General features: G+C 33.8%; 1 long non-coding RNA gene across 1 annotated transcript in view; it reads right to left on the reverse strand.

The window, feature by feature from the left end:
* LOC145284066 (uncharacterized) overlaps window positions 1-22,111 on the reverse strand; it is a 188,493-nt gene that overhangs the window by 106,164 nt on the left and 60,218 nt on the right. The gene's annotated exons all lie outside the window — the stretch shown is intronic.

The raw sequence follows: 22,111 nt of genomic DNA on the forward strand, positions 1-22,111 counted from the left end.
ATATTTGATTACATGATACACGTTGAAATTTAGTAGTGAGATACGTGCGATATGAAAATGCTTAAGCAATTCTGTAGTCAATCTGTGTTTTTAAATGATTACATTTGGTTTTATTATTTGCGTTTCGAATAATTGATTACATTGCTTTGCTGGGGTATTATATTTAGGTCTCATTATCAAATTCTTAAAAAATAGAAAGGAAAAGCAAAACTTTTGTGGTTTTCCAATCACAAGGGAGTGATTAAAAAACGGTTGTATATAACGAATATACGACATAATAGCATTGACACACCGGTTCTCGTCTGATCACTGAAGTAAAGCAACGTTGAATCTGATTAGTACCAGATGGGTGCCCATTTGGGAATTCTAGGCGTTGTACGTGCTCTCCGCTTATCTCGGCATTTGTTTTCAGTCCTCCTGAACATACACTTCACTTGCCACTGGTATTAAACAATGTCGACTCAGGAGAGGTGTAGTTGGAGTTGCGCACCTCCTGCAACAAAATTTCGCGCGCAGACACCCCTTCGTGGGTATCCATAGTCTGTCAAAGATTGAAGGAGCCCCTTATATAACAAATACTCACACACACACTTGGTTGAAGGTAGACATATATATATATATATATATATATATATATATATATATATATATATATATATATATATATATATACCGTGAGCATTGAAATTGCATGCATTTAATTAGAACAGCGACATTTGTTTTTATTTTAATACTATTCCAATTCGTAAGTCAACAAAAATCTACACTTGTGTTGAAATCCGTATTTGCTCAAATGCAATTGTTCTCAACAAATAAATTTATTCTCAAATGAAGAAATAATTTCTAGCTTTTTATGTTTCGTTAGTGATCAAAACATTATGAAGTTTTTGTAATTTTCTATCTGTCTCCTTCTCTCTTTCTCTCTCTCTCTCTCTCTCTCTCTCTCTCCCTATATATATATATATATATATATATATATATATATATATATATGAACGAAAATGTATGTATGTTTGTATGTGTGTTCGCTTTTTCTGTATGTCTACAAAAGACTTTTTGCAGAGAATCGGTCGGTCGGTTCACAAATTTTTAAAACATTTTATACCACATATAAATCGTAATATCTCAGAGTTAACAACGAAGCTCGCCTGTCTATTTAATTTGCTCGACTTCGTGAAGATGAATATTTCATATTTGTCGCTCGCAGCATGTGGGTTAGTCTTTTTCCTATAACATCTTGGGAAAATAAAAATAAAAAAAGCGTTCCCGCAGTAAATTAAATACTATTCCGCAGTCAAACTTGATCTCATTAAGTCATTAAAACGTGCCCCTGGCAAATCCAAGTAATTAAACAAATTAAAACGTGTTTCCGTCAGCATCTTGCTGAGGCCCAATGGTTAAAACCGTCGCACTCTTTTTTTTTTCACACTTTAATTTACAACTTTGCCTCAACGGTTCGGGTTCGATCCTCATACTTAACTACCAAAACATTTTTTTTTATTTTAACCCCCCCCCGGAGTTTTCACACACACACACACCTCCAAACACCCGGGAAACGCCGGGTACCCCTCGCTAGTCTATATATATAAAAGCGAAAATGTATGTATGTGTGTATGTTTGTGTGTCTGCTAAAAACTTTCGACAGACACAACAAAAATTCACAAACTCGGTATCATATCGAAGCTCCATCCTTCGCCCAAAAAATATCGAAAAAATGGCCAAAAACGTTCATTTTTTTCACCCCGAAATCGACAAATTTCGACAGGGGTGGGGGTCAACAAAAACTGCCCTCTCCACCGGTTCTACGCATGCGTCAGATGACGTCATGACCTGATTTACTTTAAATAGTTGAAAAACTGATTAAATTTCGTGTACTTCGCGTTACCTCAGTTGATAAGCGCGTTGGTTCACTATCTAAACGTTTTGGGTTCGAATCGTGGTGTGAGATGTCTTTTTTTTTCGATTTTTTAAATTTAAATATTGCACCAGTGTTATTTAAGCCATTTTCACGTAACGTTGGTTTTTCTGTTGTTTTTTTTTACCTCGCTTATCCACCCCCCACCCACACACCCAAAAACACCCGGGTACCCACCGATTTTTTAAATTTTAATATCGAAACTGGCTTATTTAAGCCTTTTTTTCACGTGTTTTTCTGTTTTCATCGTTCGTTTGCCTTACATTAGTTTTTTTGTGTTTTTTCCCCGCTTAAGTGTAAACGTTGTTTTGTTTTTTTACTTTGCTTATAACAAACAAACTTACGTCGTCGTCGTCGTCGTCATCGTCGTCGTAACGTTCGACGACTTCCGGCCGCGCACCTGTCAATTTGGTTCTTAAATAAATTCAAAAATCTTTCACTAACTCATTCTGGCTGGCCGATTTTATTTTCAAACTTCGCCTCAGGATTTCCAGTTCGATCCTACCCTCCGGGTTCTTTTTTATTTAACACCACACACACCTACAAACATCCGGGCAACACCGGGTACCCCCACTAGTATATATATATATATATATATATATATATATATATATCTTAGTATGTATGTTACATTGTAAATAAAATTCTATATTTTTTATATGGCTAATGGCCACATAGGACATTCAAAAGAGAAGATTTAATTTTGGATTCGTAAGGTTTTGTTTATATTGTCACCCTATTAAAAGATGTGGTCTGGCATGACAGGCCCAATGCTTAAAACATTAGAAGAACATGATAAATTGAAGGAAAATGGTCTTCGTAAGGCGCAGGATTTCGTGCAGCCTAACCGTACAAGGTTAATCTGTCACAAGCCAGGGTGCAGTGCCTGCTCCATCAGTGAATGTTGGAATTTTGTTATTATCAACATTATATCCACATATTATATAACTGTAAATGTGGCAGTCTGCAACCACTTTTATTCACATTAGTTGTTTTATATTTCATTTTAATCACAATCACAATTAACCTACTTACAATGACCTTAAACTTTTCTGACCAATAAGCATAGATTTACTACGCTGGAGCAATAACCATATTTCTGTGATATTGCTCATTGCGATTTTCGTCTTTGTTAAGCTGAATTAGATCCACTTTTAATGTGTTGGAGCCAGCGAAATTACTCTAACGTGGGAGCTCAGGTGTGTACATCAGGAATTGTTGCAGAAATCGCAAGATGAATAATATGTGTTTCATTGAAGATGAGTTGTGTAGATCACATTTAGAGATTGGAATAAGCTGTAAGGCTACTTAATTCTGTTTTAAGCCTTCTCTGTCACCGAATATTTACATTACTATATGAACAATTAGAAAATAATGTATGCCGTATCTATAATTCTCACAGATGACCCTTATATATCTAACTAACTTTATACCTATATATTTATTTCTTAGTAATACACATAGAATGATGGATATAATTTTAAATACCATGATCTCCATTTATACGCAAAAGTGTTGCTCTATATGCACGATGCGTGCGTGCATATTTCCTGCTTCTATTCATCGTATCATTAATGTTAATCTGATAGTCACGTAACAAAGATTTATTCATTTGTTTATTTAATGTTCTCTACAAGAGATTTGAAATTATGTTGCAATGATGGCGCTCAATAGTAATATATTTTGCGAACAAACTGCGTGAAGTGCCCTCTCTGGCTTCTATCCATCGTACATGCTCTTTTGAATGGCACTAGTTTTGAATACTCTAGTGATATCATGTGGATATTGCCACAGTATATATTGTTTAAATGTTAAAATCGTGATCATTTTGCGCTATAATAATAATAATAATATTAATAATAGTAATAATAATAATTATTATTATTGTTAATATTATTATCATCAAGTTATTATTATCATCATCATGTTGATGATTACGATAAAAAATATAATTATTCTCAAAAGCACTATAAAAAAATAAAGAAAACATCATATACATTTAAAATTCATGTTATATTGTCGTCAAATATGTTTGCTTGTCATATTCAAGTCCCAGTCTCACGGGAAGAATCTATTAATAGAAACTGAAATGGATGATGGTTATATGAATTATTGAATAATATAGTTACATACGATTGATCAATTGGAAACCATCGTGATAATTTTCCCAACTTCCAACGTAGAACTTTACTAAGATGGCTCTTCTCCAACACTAGAGGTTTACGTTTCAACATTTGAGAAGTTGAAATCCAATTATAGAAGATCTGACCTATTGTTCCTATGAGAAATAGGCATTGGACCGCCTTTTACCCTAGATGAGTGCATTATCAAACTCTAACTTGGTATAAATATCTGACATCCAATGTGCTTACATTAAAAATGGATTTCCATGCGGAAGGGACATCTCCAGAGAAGATAAAAAATTATGTATATTATTAAATGTAGCATTTGCGCACGGCACCGTGTCGGTATTTGCTACCTATAGCCCTCAGAACAGTGAAGTTACCATATTAAATTGACCACATTCTGTCTGTTTCCCCTTCAGCAAACATACATGTCAGTAGATATTTTAAGAATGATGAATGGCTAACCCACTAAAACAACACAAATGATGAAGGCAGGTTCTGTTATGATTTCTCCAATGCTTATGACTTAACACAGATAATTTGCGAACCCACCCGTATTTCCGTAACTGACGATATGTAATTCTCTTAGACTTTTTTTCACATTCGATTGTCTAAATTAACATAAAAACAAAATGCAATATGTCCTGAGATGTATCGTACAGTTTATCGATACTCTATTACTGATTGGGTATCTTCCGTACATTTATATCAGATATACCTAATAGATAATGCCATTTTATCTTCCCCGCAACTTCTTTCCCAGAGAAGAGATGTTGAAAACCTGTCTCTGCTCTACTGTTATTTTTCTGACAAGTGTTCCTCTCTTCTCTACTCTATGAGCCCCTTACCAAGCTTTAACAAAAAACACTCTTCTAGCTTCAAATATTATCAACAGGTCCCCTCAGTCTGGACTTAAATCTAAACGTGTTTCATGAACAAAGCTTCCTTCTTAGAGCCCGTGAAACTCTGTTCTACTATCTAGTTGTCTAAAATATAGTCATACTCCAGATTTTCCTTGGACGTCCCCTTAAATAATCAAATTATACTAAAACTATCCTACTAACTATTGTGCTGATGATTACGGTACACTTATTAACCATTATCCTCAAGTGGTCTTGGGGCCTTGATAAGCTGTGACTCACTTGTTAAAATCATGAGTGTCAGTATCTGGACATTATATATTTGTGTCGACATATTGTTTCGTCGTCTTAATTTACTAGCACAAGGTTTTGATAAGCACCAGTCATACGGATTATTCTTACTATTATTTCATTTAATTTCACAAAATTACTGGTTAGTTTGATCATATCATACCTTAATAGACTTGTACACCGTGTATTTCTTATATTGATTGTTCAAGAGATAATAACTTGCTTTGCATAATTTACCGAATAAGCATAATGAATGCAATTGCAAAACTTTCCTTGCATGATGTTGTTCGACCACAAGAGTTTTATGTATCTTTCAGCACTATTAAGAAAGTAACGCTAATGAAAATAAAAACTGAATAAACTTCTCACACAAATAGGTGACGATGCAGGTAATTATTATTTAACATTTCTATAAAATAGAAACTTATGGATTGAAACTATGCATATCCGACAGCAATCGAGAAATAAATAAAAATAGTAATACAATATTTTAGCATTAATACTCAACATTTAAAAGCGGGTTTGTCTTAACACAATCGCAAGGATACGATTCTCTTTAGCAACTCAACATGAAAATAATTATGAGGTAGGTAGTTGCCTTTGATGGAAAAATGTCGATTAATAAATTAATGACCTAATCTTTATGAGAATATGATGCTTTTATTACAGTACGGAATGACGTATCCCGGCGGTTGCTGACGATAAATAGTTTAAGACATCAGCCATGGCAGACGCCGCACACAGTTATACATATTTGTATCAATATTGCATGGAATGATTGCTTTGGAATGTTAGCATTTTTATTATTATTCAGAAGTTGAATGATATTTTTAAGGCTTCGTACGTGCATCTGATTATTCTTCACTACCTTACATATATACTAGAATCAAATGATTGTTAAATATTGAATACTTAAGAAGTTGATGAGTCACTCCGGTTAAAGTTAATACCATTTAAATGTATTCATATGATAAAGCGTTTTATGTGTAAAACTAAGTGCAGAATATTAAATGAAATGAACTTCATTCATGATTTATAATGAATTTGATATTGAGCGATTATTTTATGTATACTCTGTTCTTTAACATAAGTTTTGTTCCAAGTTATAGAAATCTATTATTTTACTTATCCCTTTCGTTCAATACGCTGTAGCTGTTTACTGTATATATGGGACTATTTGTTATTTAAAGTCACCTTATTTGCACCGATGTTTATGTTAATTAGTGATGGCTTTGTGGTAGTATCGTAGAAAATGGATTAAAAGTTATCTTTGCAACTGGATTCGAATCTTACGACCAGAAGCAATTACTTACACTAAATTGTTAATATTTATCTAAATGTATGTATATTCAGAACTAAGTAATTCTCAATTATTGTTACAAAATAATTACTAAAAAATCAAATTTAATTAGGTCGATTCTAATAAATAAGAAATCTCATGGCATATTAAAAGCAAACGACATCATTATTTTTATGTTATTTGTTTGGCTATACATATTTATGGTAGCGTTCATTGCAGAACGTATAATAGATTTTGAAAGAGTACATATCGTTTGATATTATATGGAGTATAGGGAAATGCAATGGCAAAGAAAAAAAACGACAAGAACAAATAAAGAGATTTACGAAACAGGAGAAAGATAGTGATGAAAAGAGTGTAAGTCTGAGCGGAAATTGTTAATAATAACTGAAACGAAATACAATAAAATACAGTAACAATAAATAGAACAAGTGACAATTATCTGACGAATAACTGAGAATACTATGAAAGATGAAAGAGAAACAAAGAAAGAGAACCAAAAAGTAAGTTGATTAGAAGAATGCAATTCAAAAGAATATATTGGAAATGATGAAACCGAATAGAACCGCCTTTTGTGTGAGGTAAAATACTAGCAGCTTTCTGAACTATTATGCATGGCTAAAGAATATGGCTATTGCAAAGCAGATAACGCAACAGAAAAAGTACATCCAATACAAAGAAATGCTGGAATTAGCACACATATTTCGAATTTGCTGTAACATTCAGCAGCTTATGTGTATGTAAAAATTAAAACATGTTCATCAATAACTAAGTAGAAGAGTTCGTTCCAAAAGTAATGTATTTTACTTTTAATCCACTCGAATGGATTAGAGGAGATTAAAAATATCATCGTTATGATCGTTATTAAGCATTTATGATCTGAAATTTCATCTCTCTCTTTCAGATATTGACAGTATGAAACTTTAAGAAAACATCCGTGTCACTGACGTCTGGTAGAAGCAGAAATGCAACATGGACCTCCTGGTGCATCGAGAATCATAGGGATGATATAGAAACATTCATTCTGGAACACAAGAGGCCGTTTGTATTAATGCTATGACTATCGTCTTCATAGCTCTTCAACTTTTTGAGGTAAAAACTAAGAGTGTTTCTACTTTTAGAACTAACTTTGTACATATATATATATGTATATATGTGTGTGTGTGCGTGTGTGTGTGTATGTGTGGGTCTGTGTTTTACTGTTCCGTTGCTTATTAAAGTCTGAAAGCCACTACAAGATGATAATTGAGGAAATTGTTAGTGAATATGTTTACTCTACCACAAGATCGATGACTAAAACAAAAAAATTTGATTATTTGATGACCCAACAACTATCTCCTAAGATTTGACTTCAAAGCAACAATCTTGTAGGTAGGTTTGAAGCAGTCCTACAGTATGGTGTTCCACAGATAAGAAGTTAAGCAACTATCTTTCTCCATCTCGTTTTCTCTCTATCCATATATATATATATATATACATATATATATATATAATTATTTACTATAATAATTATAAAATACCTACATACACTAGTGTTTCATTCTTTCGGGAATCATCAGTGCAGGGTGTCACGATTAACACCAATCGACAGATTCGACCATGGCGACAGGAGCCATCCCTGGTTCATTATTAAGAATCTAATCCATTCGGCTACCGTTAACCGCGAGAAATGTTGAATTTTAAACATGCATATTTTAAGTGCTTTTTAACGTCCTACAGAGTAATCTAATCATTATATGATGATCTCCGCATAAGAGCTAAATAGACCTACTTAATTCAACTGAAAGTGCTCAACGATAAGAAACGAGTTTCTTAAAGGGGCTGACATAATTATCTACTATAATAATTATTAAATACTTACAGATACTAGTGTTTCACCCTTCGGGATCATCAGTGCAGGGTGTCACGATTAACACCAGTCGATAGATTTGAACACAGCGACAGAAGCCATCCCTGGCTTCATTAGCAAGGACCTAATCCATTCGGCTACTATAAACTGCGAGAACTGCAGTTGAATTTTAAACATTTACATTTTAAATGCTTTTTAACGTCTGCCATATATATATATATATATATATATATGTATATATGTGTGTGTGTATATATATATGTGTGTGTGTATAGGTATGCGGGTAACCTACTACCTCAGAGAGATGTGAACGCCTCTGCCTTGGATAGATCCACGTCACCCTTGGGCAAGGTGTAGTACATTTTAGCCTCCCTCTCAAGTTCTGGATGGCTACTATATTGTGCGAACTAGGGATATATATATATATATATATATATATATATATATATATATATATATATATATATATATATATATATATATGAATGTTTGCTTATGTGTATGTGTGTGTATATGTCCAGCTGCCGGAGAGGTTAAAACTCCGTTATAATAAATCATGAACAATATGCCACTGCTCAGTCATCTCACTATTTCAGTTTGTCATTGTGCAACCAGTGGTAGGGTGCGACAGGGTACAATATGTATAGCACAAGCATGTTGTGTCGCGATCCTTATGTGCAGATATCTTTCAAAGAAAAAAAAGTTCTTTGGCGATAGGTGAGTGGCGACGTGCACAGGCTTAGCAGGCTGGAAGTGCATAGCTGCAAATTTGCACATAGGCGGCCAGTGATTTATCTAACATCGTCGACTAAATTGCTTACAGGGTGGAAGCAACTTCGGTGGATGATCTGGCGGCTGATCAGCCTTTTCTAGGGATACACTGCTCACCCATGAATTTGGGAAGGGTTTAGAAAATGTGATCTAAAAATTGTCTACCCTTTTATTAGCTGTTCGGCTTCTTGTGGTTGGCGGCTGCTCTATAGTTGCAGGAGAAACAAGATAAAGTTGAAGAAAAATAATAAACAGGGAAAATCAAAATTTTATCAGGAGAGGAATAACCTAACTGTTGCTACGTGGAATGTGAGAACTTTGCCAGATGTCCTGGATAGTGAAAGACCTGAGCATAGGACAGTTATTGTTGCCAAGGAGCTCGCTAGGTACAGCATAGACATTGCGGCATTGTTCAAAACACGATTGAGTGGTGAGGATCAATTAGTAGAAGTGGGCTCGGGATACACTTTTTGGGGAAAGTAAAACCATCGGGGCTGAAAAGGGAGGGTGGAATTTGCTTTGCAGTGCGTTCTGATTTGGTGAAGAGGATTGAACAGCCAATCTGTGTAAGTGACAGAATTATGATGATGCGCTTCCCTCTTGCACACAGTAGGTATGTGACGATTTTATATGTGTATGACCCTACCATGGGTCATGATGAAGACACCATCACCGCGTTTTACCGAGATCTCAGTCGTACCATTTTCTCTATTTCTTTATCTGAGAAGATCTTACTCATGGGTGATCTAAATGCAAGGGTTGGCAAGGATCATCAAACCCGGGACTCACTCGGCCGGTTTGGTCTAGGTAGGGTCAACAGTAATGGTCTGCATCTTCTCCATCTATGCACTCAGTTTGACCTTGCTAGTTGTAACACTTTCTTCAGCCACAAAGAGGTCCATAAGTTTACTTGGACACATCCTCGTTCAAAACAAGGCCACTTGATTGCTTACATTATTTCCAGAAAGGCAGATTTGCGGGACGTCTGTAGTGTGTGTGTTATGCGTGGAGCTGAATGCGGCATAGATCATGTTTGGTACGCGGGAAGTTGAAGGTCTGTATAAGGAGAAAGTGTAGGTTGGGTGGTGTTGGGATTCCCAGGCGGGTTGATTGTCCAGGCTGGCTGATCCAAGTGTACGTGAAAAGCTTGGATCCATAATTAATTCTGCTGATTTTGATGGGTCGTGGGCACATTTTAAAAATACAATCTATCAAATAAGTGTAGATGTTCTTTGCTTCCGCAAATCTAAACATCAGGATTGGTTTGATGATAATGATTCTGAAATTACTCAACTCTTAAGTGCTTAAAATGAGTTGCACCATAAGATGTTGTCTGCCTCTCAGGGAGGTAAAGAGTCCCTCCGACAGTCACTTAAAGCAAACAAGGGTATTCTCCAAAAGCGACTCCGCCAAATGAAGAATCAGTGGTGAGCTAAACTCGCCAACCAAATCCAGATGGCTTTTTATTGTAAAGGCCTCAAACGCATGTACCATTCGCTTAAAAAAGCTTTTGGTCTTCAAACACTATCTACATCTCCCCTACTCTCAAGTGATGGAATTGCCCTTATAAAGGATCCTAACAAGATTCTCCTTTGTTGGACCGAGCATTATTCTGATCTCTTTGACAACCCCTCTAATGTTGATGAGGACGTCATCAATGAATTTTTATCACAACAGAAGCTTATCCATGAAATGTCCGTGTTCCCATCTGAGAATGAAATTAGAGATGCAATCAAAGAAGTGAACGTTGGGAGAGCTCCAGGGCTTGATGGTATTCCTGTGAAAGTCCTCTTACATGGGGCTGATAAACTTGTTCATGAAATTTTTCATCTCATTACTGATGTCTGGAGGGGTGTTTCCGTCCATCAGGATTAGGTTGATGCAATTCTTATATCACTGTACAAGGGAAAGGGGCCCAGGACCGACTGTGGAAGTTTGTTGGAAGCAGTTGGCAAAGTATTTTCCAGAGTTCTACTTAATAGATTCTTAAAGTATATTTGTTCATCCGTCATTCCAGAAAGCCAAAGTGGCTTTCGTCCGGGCAAAGGAACCACGGACATTATCTTCTCTGCTTGGCAGTTGCAGGCGAAATGTATTGACCACCGGGTTCCGCTTTATCAGGTTTTTGTTGATTTGACTAAGGTTTTTGATACGGTGAACAGAAGTGCCCTATGGATAATTCTGGGGAAGTTGTGATGCCCACTTCAATTTCTACGATTACTCAGGAAGCTCCACCCTAATATGAAGGCTCGACTGAACTTCAACGGATGCCTGTCGGAACCCATATCGGTTGGCAATGGTGTGAACAAGGTGATATCCTAGTGCCTACACTTTTTTCAATTTATTTTGCAACTATGTTATCGTATGCCTTTAAGGGAATGTCCTTTGGGTGTTTGTTTGCGTTTCAGAACCACGGGGTGGGTCTTTGATCTTCGTCGTTTTCATGCTTCTACAAGGACCTTTCAGTACCTGGTTCGTGAATTGCTTTATGCGGATGACGCCGATCTCGTGACCCATGGTGAGAGGGATAGGCAGGGTATTATGGATCTGTTTTCGGGGGCCTGTACCTCTTTTGAGCTTACTATTAGTCTTAAGAAGACTAAGGTCATGTTCACACCTCCACCCGGTAGTTTGTATGTGGAACCAAATATTTTTGTCAACAACCAGAGACTTGCAGTGGTTGACACATTTGTGTATTTGGGTAGTACTCTCGCCAGAGATGGAACCCTGGATGCTGAGGTCAACTGTAGGATACAGCGTGCCACTAAGGCTTTTGGTGAAAAGAAGCGAGTATGGTCTGACAGGGGTGTAACTATTCATACAAAGATCAGTGTCTATTAATATTGTATTTTACCATCCCGGTTTTACGCTTCTGAGTCCTGGACAACTTATGGTAGACATATAAAGTCATGGAGAGAGTGCACCAGAAATTCCTGAGACACATTCTGGGCATCAAGTGGAGCACTTTTATATCTGATGTGAATGTTCTCATGTGGGCTGATGTACCTTGTATCGAGAAGTTGATTATACGCAACCAGATGAGGTGGGGTGGACATCTGACAAGGATGGACGACGATAGATTGCCAAAGCGCCTGTTCTATGGTGAAATTATACAAGGAAAGCGTCCACAACATAAACCGAGGAAACGCTTTAAGGATAACATCAAGGATAATCTTAAAGCTCTTGGTATTGACGTGTTCAGTTGGGAAAGTGCTTCTAGTGATCGTAAAAAGTGGCGCTCCTTGGTCTATCATGGCTGTGATAGTTTTGAGAAGAAAAAATATGAGCATGCAAAAATGAAGCGTGGTATCCGGAAGAAAAATCTGTCAGATATATCAGACATATATTTCATGCAGAACCACACCTGTGATTTATGCGATAAAATGACTTTATCCGGAACTGGCCTGGCTAGCCACAAGCGTTCACATAGAGATCAATCTTTCTTTGATGGGGTAAACTTTGCAGGGCACAGATGTTCTGTTTGCTCCGTCGTCTGTAAATCGAGTGGAGGCCTGAAGCATCATATGAGCGTCCACGGTAGTGCAGCACCAGTTGGCATCCCTCAATCTCAGTTCAAGTGTGACCTTGCAACAGACTGTGTAACAGCAGAATTGGTCTAAAGAGCCATTTTCGTTCGCACAGAAAATAGGAATTGATGCATTCTTGATCACATCTCCACATGTATATGTGTGTGTATAAGAGTATATATTTGTACATAGTTATTAAAAATATTTTCAAAAATACATGAAAATGAATGAGTAATCAACAATAAAGCAAGGGAAAGATGGTCTTCTTCTGTCAAGAAGTGACAATCACCATATATATATATATATATATATATATATATATATATATATATATATATATGACAGACGTTAAAAAGCATTTAAACATTTGACTACTTCATTTAATCACATAAATATACGAATATATAATTGTATGCGTAAATTTTTAGTATTTACTTCAACAGTGCTCAATACAAAGGTAGAGCTCGGTAGTATGTTATGAAAATATATATGGCAATTAAACTATACAGAATATTCCTCGTTTCATTTTCCTGAGAATTCGTCAGGCTTTCATAACTTAATATATATATATTTATATATATATATATATATATATACATATGCATATATATATATATATAAAGATATTGTACATGTGTAAGTTGATACACAATAACATACAAAGTATAGAGAATGATTCCATACGTGTACATTAATATTAATCGAAATTACAATAATTATATTTATTGATTCTTAACATATCATGCAAGTAGAAACTTTCTATTTTATTTAAATTTATTGATTAACCATGACATGTGCGTTTTCTTCGCTTTGTTCACACTTACATATATATTTCAGATGTTTGATTAAACCCTTCATAGATCGGAAGAGAAACCTTGTTTAAGAAATTAACAACACCTTGATAAGAACTACGGAACTTTCATGTTCATCGATAAAATGACAAGTTTACAAACTAATTATCTTCAAACTCACCAACAAATAATCATTATGACAGCATTGCTACGTCATGAGATTGTCTGCTTCTGCAAACAAATGGTTGTGTCTCTTTACAATTATACTCTTATGAACAACAGAAATAAAAAAAAATATATTTTAAATGTTCTAGTGGAGGGCCTAGTAGTTGTATACTATTAAAAGCTTGTTTTTTTATTAAATAGAAATGAAGTAGTACCTTGTGTATACTCTTTAAGTTGTCTATATATATAAAAGCGAAAATGTGTGTATGTATGTATGTTTGTTTGTATGTATGTATGTTTGTTTGTGTGTCCGCTAAAAACTTTCAACAGACACGACGAAAATTCACAAACTCGGTATCATATTGAATCCCCATCCTTCGCTCGAAAAATATTGAAAATTGGCCAAATACGTTCATTTTTTCACCCCGAAATCGACAATTTTCGACAGAGGGGTCAACAAAAATGGCCCTCTCGTGACGACGACCGGTTCTACGCATGCTTCTGATGGCGTCATGACCTGATTTACTTTAAATACTTGAAGAACTGACTAAGTTTCATGTACGTCGCGTTAGCTCAGTTGGTTAGCGCGTTGGTTCGTTATCTAAACGTTAAACATGACCAGTGCATTTTAGAATTTTTATCATCACAGAAGCAGAACTGCCCGGCGTATAAATTCAACAGTAGGTTTTTATAAGAAATTGGCGCGTTTGAAATATATGTTTCTATTTAGAGCTCAAAACTGATACTTTGTGCTTTGATCTTAAACTTTAATCAAAGCTATTATTTTTTTTTAAGTTTTATAAAATAAACAGTAGTTTATGTACAGTGCATTGTAGATTAGAATGTATTATACGGGAGTAGTCACTGCGGGAATGCAGTTGATATAATGCAATTCTGATGATATTATAGATAATTTGACAACAGCAACTTTTAATTTTATACATATTCTCTTATCCATGAAATGTATCCTTATTTCAGTTATATATCGAGAGAAGATAGGAACTTGTATTATTTTCTAAATATCTTTCTAACTCTCAATCATATATATATATATATGAGTTTAGCAGTGCGCATGTTGTAGCCAGAAACAAGAATAAATGTGGACATTCAAGTAATTGTCTAGTGGCATTGTCAGACTAAATCGGAAAATGTATCAAAGTAGGATTTTATCGACAAATATTTCACTTTTAAAACAGTGGACGGTCAATTTCTAATATTGATTTCAAGTAGATTTGAACAGAAATTATTACTTGTCGTACAAGTCATACTTAATCTTGAAATAAAATTGACATTTTAGGTAAACCCGTAGCTGACAATAAAAAAGGCGAATGTTTGTCAGCAATGTTGAAATGATTCTTTGCATCAGTGCATTAATATACAGTTTTTCTTACAGTTCTAATCCATCTAGATTATTCACATTCCTATTATTTCTTGTAGTTCTGTAAACGTTGTTTCCTTTTTGTTTTACATGTAATTTTTAATTGCATAATAATAGTAACAACACTAAGTCGATTCGAAAAACTGTTTAATATTAGTTTTTTAATGTATTCGTGAATCTTACTTAAAACTTAATTTCATCCAAAATTTGCTCTACAAACCAACGGTTCATTACTTTTACATGGAGCTAATATTTAAAAAAAATCTAATCGAAGCTAAGCAGCTTTCTCTCATATTACATCCTGAATTAATATTTCGTAAAGTAATTGATACCTAAGACTTGTGATATAAATGTGAACGATATTCATACGTTTTTAATGATAATTATTAAAGAAAAACAAAAGAATGTAATAACCTTGGACGGAATTTCTATTTAGTTTTCATTTTTTACTATTTATGCTTTAAACGGTAACTATGTCTTTTAGATGCAAACATTAAATATGCAACATTGACATTAAAAATGTCTCTTGGATGAGCAAGATGAAACTGATAACTTGCCAGAGCTGGTTCTATTATCATTACGTTTGAAGCAATCATTTCAAGTGCAACTATATTTCATCAAGGAAACGAGAACAAAACGAAAAAACAAGGAAACAAGAACAAAACCAGAAAAAAAACAAGGAAACGAGCACAAAACCAGAAAAAAACTCTAATAGGCCAACTATTTGAATAATGACAACAGTCACATGAATTTTGAAGGTGGGCAATACAAAGAGAAAATATGATCATTATCTGCGCGTCTATCTAAATCGAAATCACTCATCATGGGTCGAGTATAGAACCGAACCAAGTCCGGAAATAAATAGAACAAATCATGTCAAAATAACTCTCTTCGCTGCCACTTATAGACGGACGAAGCGAGTGCTGAGTCACCGTTCTCATCTGATTGATCGTGATGCAAAATCACAAATTAGTCCACACCCCCAATACTGCTTCTGTTCGAGCGCAGCATGCACCATACCCTGCACATGTCCTCGATGTCATCAATTATACAATCAGAGTGTTTATTATTAACAAACATCTCCACCTCAATGTCGCTGTTGGTATAACTTTGCCACCGTCACATTTCTAGGAACGACAAGCATAACAACTAATAATAGTGATAGTCCTTATTTCACCCTCTCAACTGTAATTGTCATTAACACTTTCAAGTTGCAAATTTCAAGAAAAATTGTATTGTTAACGTGATAGAATCTGTTTTTTCATCACCTATATATATAAAGTAATTTGTGCGAGTGTGTATGTGTCTATGAGTTCAAGTCTCCTACACCCCACACCACTGGACCGATCATTACCAAACCTGGCATAATGATGGTCACCAACCTAGAAATTTTGCACTCCATTTTTAAAGGTTAATATCAAATGACTAGGCCATAGACTATTTATATATACTCTCCTACACCACCCCACTAAACCGATCATGAACTAACCTGGCAGGATGATGGTCCCTCACCTAGAGATGGTTCACACCAGTTCCAAAGTAAAGGTGAAAGATCAATATATAATAGTTACTGAGGGATTGAAATATTTATATTTTCTTGACCAGGATCTTCTCGGATGAATAATATCTAAAATTTAGAAAAATTGATGAAGTTCTTAGGGGTTATGTTTTCCAATAATTCGTCCGAAAAGATGCTAAAATTTTGTTAATTTAAATAATAACGGCTTCCTGCGCATGCGCATTGGTACTTTCCAAGCACAGCTATATAATTATTTTATTTTACGTTTCAGTTCATATTGTTTTACTTCGGTGTGCTCATGTTAACGATATAGTCTGTTAAAATGAAGGTTACGGATTCAATTTCCAGATTTTTTTTCTTTTGTGATAATAGGTATTATGCATCAATTAAAATATTCACCAAATTGCAGTTCCATAGGAGTATTTACAAAGGCTTAAAGAGGCATACTTTAGCGCAATTCGTTATTTAAATATTAAAATATAGCATTTAATTAGATACATGGGCATTATAAACCAATTAAGCCAAGTTTTTGTGTTTAAACATCTTTTGAAGATACGCGGAGATTAAGAAGTAAATTTTAGAAACAAAATTCAGTAAGATATTTTAATAAACATATTAATATTGATTCCAGACCTAAGATTTAGGATGAATGTATCTTAAGTTAAATTTGTTTAAACGAACATAGTAAGGTGAGAAAAATAAATCAGTTTCTGTTATTCATTTTATCTGTTTTCATGTTTTAAGTACATAAACATGAAATATTTGTTTTCGTCTTCACTCTTTCTCTCTCGCATGATCACACACACACACACACACACACACACACACACACACACACACATATATATATATATACTAGACTACCCGGGATCAGTTGGGTCAGTATGTTTGATTAGCTATGGAATTAATGTATAAGCATGACACTTCTGGCGTAAAGAAAATAGTTTTTGTGACATATTTCTATGAAAGTATATTAAAATGAAAAAAAGAATATAGATAGATTTCTATGAGTGGTTCTGTTTATAATTTTTATTTTTAAAAAAAATCTTACAGCCATTGAATTATAAGTGGTTTGCCATACTTATGGGCAAATGTGCACTGAACAGATACTGTAATACTTAAAGTTAAATTCCAATTTTGATATATCTTTTTTAAAGGAAATTGTTAGTTGAAAGTACAGAATAGTTAAAAATACTCTCCCCATGTTAAGAATGGCTTTTTAAATAGAAAATGAAAATAAAATGTAACTTTTTTCATTTATTTTCAATAAACATTCATGACCCATTGGGTCAAATATTTAATTTATGTTAATAATAAGCCCAATAAAACATATTAAGACAATGTGGAAATGAACGATGTAAAAATAAGCACAAAGTATTAACAATGGTGTATTTGGATAATTTAAACACGAAAAAAACAATTGCGACGCTGAAAATTTACACAGTAAAACAATAAGATTTATTGTGTTGATTATTTATTTGTAGAAAAGAATATATATTTTCGGCGTTATTTATTTATGTTGGTAGTGTAGAAGAAAATGTATGAATGTTTTTAAGAAAAATGTATTAAAAATGGAGAATAAATGTAAAAAAAAGAACGTGGGTAAATAGCCGTTGTAAAATGCTCTTATAGTTGTCAACAGGTACTAGTTGATTTATTTGGTAGAAAATTGCGACAGTATAGTTGTAATACAGAATAGTTGCAAAACATCCGCACCCTTCCTCTTTCTGATGAGAAGAATAAAAAGAACGGCATGCTTTGAAACTCCGCGGAATAAGGAATTTGAACATTGCGTTATTATTTAGAAATTATTATTTAATTATTAAATAATAATTTCTAAATAATAACGCTAACATTTCAGTCCGCAGGTCAAATTGTGCAAAAGTAGCAATTTGCGTTCATTTGTATAAGCTGTTATGGGTTTATGTTCATGTACACATGCGCAACCGGAAGTCGTAAACTGGATGTGTGGTTACAACACTCATTACACGGTCATTTGAGTTTATAATTATATATATATATATATATATATATATATATATATATACACACACATATCTATATGTATATATATATATATATATATATATATATATATATATATATATATATATACATTCCTAAAATTAAATTCTTAAGTTTTGTTTTTCTTAAAAAGAAATTAAAACTAATTGCAAATAAAAAAGGCAAATTGAATGCGGTGTTTACCTGATACAAGCAAGGGTAAACTTCAATTTGATATAAATACAAGTATTTACATATTGATATATTAATCCCAACTAAATAAAAAAAGCTCAATAGAGCGTAGAGCTTTTTATAAGAGAAAATAAATTAAAACTGTAAATTAAAATTTACAATTAAATTTATTATTCGACAGAATACTCCCACAAACAATGTTCAAATTCCTTATTCCGCGGAGTTTCAAAGCATGCTGTTCTTTTTATTCTTCTCATCAGAAAGAGATTAGCAAATTATAATTGTAGCTAGACTAGCATTTGCTGGTTGAAGTTATGAAAGTAATAAATTGCAAAATGTTCATGTCCATTACGAAACGTGTGATGAAATGTAAAAAAATGTGGAAAATAACAAAAACAAAACCGGTAATAACAATCCTTCCTGTTGACGACTCTTTCAATGGTAATCCGAAAAGCGAAAAATAATTTTTTAAAAGGAATGTAACAGTCAGAATATAAAATCCACTTAAAGTGATAACAATTGATAAAAATTGTTCATTCAATCAGTATAATCCAAAGATAGCAAGGTTGAATAGAAAAGAATTCTCTCTTCTGTTCAACTGAAGATATATGAATTGTTCAATTTAGCAGAGTGTGTTGTTCCACTTATTAAACTAGATTTTTTTCACATTTCTATTGCTTGTATAACTAATTTCTTTTTAAAATTTTATTATTATTATTATTATTATTATTATTATTATAATAATAATAATAATAATAATAATAAGTTTGCAAAATACCGCTATTAGTGGCTGTTCAAGGAAATCACCGTTAAGATAAGGAAATATAGAAAAACAGACGTGATGAAGAACGGAGAAAGACGGAAAGTACTAGAATCCTATATATAAATTATCACCCAGATTCTGGTGAGACGCAACAGCCAGTATTAGCAATAAATTAATGGTAAATGGTTGTTCCCAGAACTCAAATTGAGTTGCAATAAATAGGGAAGAGAGGGAGGATAACTTGTCAAGGCATGTTGTTGCTAAAACTTAAAGGAAAACCATCTATTGTTGCCAGATAGACTGGAGAAAGACGGCTAACAACGAAGGCATCTGGAATTAATCATGAAGAAAACTAAATAATATAAAATAAAATAAAAACTACTAAATGAAATAAAATCAATTGAACAAACACTACGCATGAAAATAGTGAAATTATCCGAAATGTTAAATGAAATCCTCGAATACGGAAAACACCTCACATAAAAGACAAAAGCTTACTTGCCATAAGTAAGTTAATATATAAATAACATAAAAAACTAAAAAGAGGGTCACATTAAAACTGAAATGTCTATAAATTCTTGAAATTGATTGCTTTCACGCACGACCAGACATGTCGTGGCGCAAGCCTTTGCTGGCACCACATATAACAGTCGTGAGAAGTCCAAAAAAGAGGGGAGAGAACACCAAATAGACCTCCACTGGAAGATACGAACTGTAACTTACTATCACTCAAATGATGCAGAAAACCAAAGCTTCTTGAGAACGAGAAAGCAATGCCAGACATCCGTTGCGATAACACAAACTTGTTTTCAAAGTTTCTCCAAAGAATCAGGACGGGATAAACGTCTGGAGAGATTTGGTCTGAATAAGACCAACTCAATGAAATACAACTAGCTATTACCAGTGCATGATAATCGCTTGTGTAGCCATTTATAATGGTTATCTTCATTGTAATTAATTTGAGTACGAAGTTCAAATTATAATAACTGTAAAATGAAATGAATTAAGAGGATGAATGAAAATAGGAATTTATACTTATTTACATCGATGGAACTGCAATAGAATCTACGCCGATAAATGATGATACCAGATGCGATAATGATTATAATGGAGTAAATGATGATAACACCATATTTAACTTATCACGGATAATTATTTTTATCTTTTTCCTAGCGTTATACTAGCTTTTACTCTTCTTGGATGTTATATTTTCTAAGTCAATATCTGCAATTATATGAGATCAGTTTACATAATGTCACCTTTTCTTGCACCGATACTATGACTTTTAACATTGGATATCGACAACTTTATATCTAGCCAATACGAAATAATGATATATTAACACAAACAGATGTAGAAAGATCATTGGCTGTGTTGTTATAAAACTGGGTGGTCTTTTTATACAAAAATAACATTAGTGCAATACCAGAAACAACGAATGTAACAGATAAACTTCAAGATTAAAATATGTTGTAGAAGATTATAATAATTTAGTAAAATATTTTAAACATTATTCGGTTTTCTGATAATTTAAATTGATCTTAAGAAATAATGTTTTCAAAGATATCACAAGACTACTATTTTAAATTCGCGCCATCACGAAAACACGCAGACTTATTTTAGGTTGAAAACTTCCGTAAATAACATCGGTACATTATTCTCTCTCCACGATGGAATGTCAGATTGAAGTTAATATCACCAGCAAAAAGAGAGAAAAACATACAATCAACAGTTTTCTTGGAAAAATATGCATTACATCGAATGTTTAAGAAAAAGCGATAACATGGTTTTACTAATTTTGTAAAATATTTCTAAATATAATTAGTTTTTCGAAAATTCACGAAATAATGTTTCGATGATGTGACCAATATCCTTTTATTTAAAAGTTCTTTACAAATTAAATGAAAGTTAAAATATTTTCTTATCGTTTTTCTATTTATGCGATGTATGTCTCCAAATAGATCAGAATAATCGTATAATGAACGCACGTAATGTTATTGAAAAAAAATCTCGGAAAAATTAGCCCCGATTGAGAAACAAGAAATACATAGAAATCTCGCAAGTGTCTCGCAAGTCGGACAGGATACTTTTCAGGCATACTAGTATCAAATATCTCTACAAAGCCACCATTCGCCAATGTATTGAGTATTATTGCGAGTCTTGTACTAATGTACAAACCGCTAGCCTCTTCCTCTTGTACAAAGTGTGAAATAAAAGAAATTTTCGATGAACAAATTTCGAACAGGCTGCTAAGCTTCAGACCTTGCTGTATCGTGGCAATGTTGCATCCATATACCTGTTTTAAACGAACTTCCATGGAATGTACTCTGTTGGACCTGTTTCCTTTGATCGTCACTGATAAATCGTCTTCTCTGGAAATCATTTTAAATACCAGATTATTTTTGTTTTACTCTGACAACTTATTTTCATCGAATCGTTTGTCTGTTAAATTCATTTCGATGTTCTGTGTTTCATTTATCCGACCACCATGTAAACATTTAAATATAATATAAACAAATATATTACTGCTCAACTCCCCAGTCAGGTTGCTGGTATATATTTGGCACCTATAAAAGCAGCAGTTACACCGCAGTAGCAATATGCTTTGTTTGGGGTGATTCACCAAAATCAGCTGAGTAATGTGGCCGTTTGATTATATG

The sequence above is a fragment of the Euprymna scolopes genome, chromosome 8 (assembly GCF_053919585.1).
Source record: "Euprymna scolopes isolate OS-2025 chromosome 8, ASM5391958v1, whole genome shotgun sequence".
NCBI classification, from domain to species: Eukaryota; Metazoa; Mollusca; class Cephalopoda; order Sepiida; family Sepiolidae; genus Euprymna; species Euprymna scolopes.